The following is a 4009-nucleotide window of genomic DNA, read 5'->3' on the forward strand; positions in this document are numbered from 1 at the left end:
CCGCACCCGGCCTACTTTTTTTTTTTTTGAGATGGAATCTCACTCTGTTGCCCAGGCTGGAGCTGAGAGCCACGCCCAGCCTGGGTCATTATTTCTTAATGGACATAAATCGTTTTTATTTTTATCAGACAAAAGTTTACAAGTTAACATGAAATTTCTCAAAATCCAAGGAGTGATCTCAGCTCACTGCAACCTCCACCTCCTGTGTACAAGCGCTCCTCCTGCCTCAGCCTCCCAGGTAGCTGAGATAACAGGTTTGCATCACCATATCTGGCTAATTTTTCTATTTTTAGTAGATACGTGGTTTTGCCATGTTGGCCAGGCTGGTCTCAAACTTCTGACCACAAGTGATCAGCCCACCTCGGCCTCCCAAAGTGCTGGAATTACAAGCATGAGTCAGTGCATCTGACCAAATTAGTTTTTGTTTTTTGAGGCAGGGTCTTGCTCTATCACCCAGGCTGGAATGCAGTGCGATCATTATTCACTATAGCCTTGAACTCCAGGGCTCAAGTGATCTCTCACCTCAGCCTCCTAAGTAGCTGGGACTACAGGTACGCACCACTGCGCCACACTAATTTTTTAATTTTTTGTAGAGATGGGGTCTCACTATGTTGCCCAGGCACCATCACCTACTTTTAATTAAAGGCTTGGATTTCGAGACGTTTCATGTTAACTTGTAAACTTTTGTCTGATAAAAATTAAAATGATTTCTGTCCATGAAAAATTAATGACCCAGGGCGGGCGAGGGGGCTCACGCCTGTAATCCCAACATTTTGGGAGGCTGAGGCAGGTGGATCATGAGGTCAGGAGTTCGAGACCAGCCTGGCTAACATAGTGAAACCCCGTCTCTACTAAAAATGCAAAACTACTAGCCGGGCATAGGGGTGGGTGCCTGTAATCCAAGCTACTCGGGAGGCGGAAGCAGGAGAATCGCTTGAACCTGGGAGATGGAGGTTGCAGTGAGCCGAGATCACGCCATTGCCCTCCAGCCTGGGCGATAGCGAGACTCCGTCTAAAAATAAAATAAAACAAAACAATGACCCAAAGTTTAGGGCTGTATCCCCACTAGAACATTAACCAGAAATCTTATTCTAACTTAATCTTATTCTCCAGTGTCTACATAACCCCTGGTCCTCTCTTCTTTGAATCAGCTTTACCATGCTGCTGGTTTTCTCATTCACGAGTTGAATAAATATTTGACATTTGCTCATTCTTGTATTAGACTCATGTTTTTAACTTTTGAAAAGTATACTTGACAGTCCTCAGCCTCTATACTTCACAGACATAGAATGGGACTTATAATATTCATCCTTCCATAGTGGGGTGGCCTTTGCCTGGGTAGCACGTCCAGGGTCCCCAAGACCACTCTCAGGTTCAGTGATTTGCTGGGAGGGCTTGCAGGGTTCAGCACATAGTTATCGTCATGTCTGTGGTTTATAACAGCAAAAGGATATGAAACAAAATCAGCAAAGAAAAAGAGGTGCATGGGGCAAAATCCGAAGGAAAATGGGCACAGGCTTCCAAAGTCCTCTTCCTGCGGGGTCGAAAGGGGCACATTCTTTTCCTCCAGCAATGAATGTTTTTCTTTTTTCCTTTTTTTGAGATGGAGTCTCACTCTGTCGCCCAGACTGCCCAGCTAATTTCTGTATTTTTAGTAGAGAGGGGATTTCACCATGTTGGCCAGGCTGGTCTTGAACTCCTGACCTCAAGTGATCCACCCATCTTGGCCTCCCAAAGGGCTGGGATTACAGGCGTGAGCCACTTTGGCATAGATTTTATTTGAGCTAAAGACACTTGAAAAATAGCAGGTACGGAAAGGGTGCTCTGACCTCCTCTTTTCTTTTTGAAAGCAAGAGATAGGCTGGGTACGGTGGCTCACGCCTGTAATCCCAGCGCCTTCGGAGGCCGAGGCACGCGGCTCACCCGAGGTCAGGAGTTTGAGACCAGTCTGGCCAACGTAGTGAAAACCCATCTCTACTAAAAATACAAAAATTAACTGCCGGGCGCGGTGGCTCAAGCCTGTAATCCCAGCACTTTGGGAGGCCAAGGCGGGTGGATCACGAGGTCAAGAGATCAGGACCATCCTGGTCAACACGGTGAAACTCCGTCTCTACTAAAAATACAAAAACATTAGCTGGGCATGGTGGCGCGTGCCTGTAATCCCAGCTACTGAGGAGGTTGAGGCAGGAGAATTGCCCGAACCCAGGAGGCGGAGGTTGCGGTGAGCCGAGATCGTGCCATTGCACTCCAGCCTGGGTAACAAGAGTGAAACTCCGTCTCAAAAAAAAAAATACAAAAATTAGCTGGGCTACTCAGGACGCTGAGGCAGGAGAATTGCTGAACTCAGGAGACGGAGGTTGCAGTGAGCTGAGATCACACCACTACACTCCAGCCTGGGTAACAGAGTGAGACTCCATCTCAAAAAAAAGAAAATAAGAGATAAAACCCCCATATGGAAGATGCCCTCCCTGTACCAGGAGGAAAGAACCATTCTTGACATCAGAGATGGAGGGTTAAGGTGGAAATAATTCTGTACAAACAGACCTTGTTTAAATAACTGTTATCCTCCTCTGCTTTCAGTTACTTTTCCATAATTGCCTCTCTTCATTCAACTCAGTATGTAAGCAGTTAGGTTTTGCCATTTCTGTGGGTCTCCATTTTTCTATGGGGACTCCCACGTGCATGTAATAATCTGTATACTTTACTTAGGCTAATCTGTTTTATGTCAATTTAATTCTCAGGCCCAGCCAGAAACCCTAAAAAGTATAGGTAAAATTTTGCCTCCTCCACAAATGTATAAGTAAAATGAATGACTCTCTCACTGAAAAGTAGAACAAAATAAGCAAAGAGATCAACAGTAGTTGAGAAAAATTATAAAATAATAAAAAGTAGTCTGGAATGTCTATTAGGAATTCCAGACACAGAGAAAAAAATTAAAAAGCAAATAGAATTCCTAAAAACTAAGAATATTCCCCGGAACCAAACAAGAGTTTCCATAAACTAGGAGCCCACTGAGTGATCAACCTAATAAAAAAATTTTTCAAGCCACATGAGGTGCATCATTGTAAAATTTCAGAACCCTAGAGATAAAGGAGATCCTAAGACTTTCTGGAGGGAAGAAAAAGGTAATAATCAAAGATTAGGACTTCTCACCTAAAATATTGGAATTGCTAGAATAAAGGAGACTGATGCTTTCAAAATTCTGAGGGAGAGTAATGATCAAACCTGGGGTTCTCTACCCAGGCCAACTAGTAATTGAGGATGTGAATACGACAAAGACATATTCTGGCCAGGCACAGTGGCTCACACCCGTAATACCAGCACTTTGGGAGGCAGAGGCAGGAGGATCACTTGAGGCCAGGAGTTTGAGACCAGCCCAGCCAACATGGTGAAACCCCATTTCTACTAAAAACACAAAATTAGCCGGATGTGATGGTGCAAGCCTGTAATCCTGGCTACTCGGGAGGCTCAGGGATGAGAGTCACTTGAACTTGGGATGCAGCCGTTGCAGTGAGCCAAGATCGCACCACTGCACTCCAGCCTCGATGACAGAGCAAAACTCCCTCTCAAAAAAAAAAAAAAAAAAAAAGACATGTTCAGACACGAAAAATCGCCAAAAAATTATATACCCTTTCTCAGAATTGTGGGAACACAGGATCGAGAACACAGAGATCCATTATAGGATGGCAAAGAAAACAGCAAAAAAATAAGTGTGCGAAGCAGAGCTAGAGTGATCAGTCTAGTTGGTAGCAAGAAGACAAAGAGCTTCAAGATTTAAAGAAAAAAAAGATAAACCAGAAAGGTTTGTGTAGAAAATTATATTGTGAGGTTAGAGGGTATGTAAAGAATGTACAGAGATGTAAAGAGAAACATCAAGGAAACAAAGCAAATTAAAAAAAAGAATGCAGCCGGGCGCGGTGGCTCAAGCCTGTAATCCCAGCACTTTGGGAGGCCGAGGCGGGTGGATCACGAGGTCAAGAGATCGAGACCATCCTGGTCAACACGGTGA

The sequence above is a fragment of the Cebus imitator genome, unplaced genomic scaffold, assembly GCF_001604975.1.
Source record: "Cebus imitator isolate Cc_AM_T3 unplaced genomic scaffold, Cebus_imitator-1.0 Scaffold475, whole genome shotgun sequence".
NCBI lineage: Eukaryota > Metazoa > Chordata > Mammalia > Primates > Cebidae > Cebus > Cebus imitator.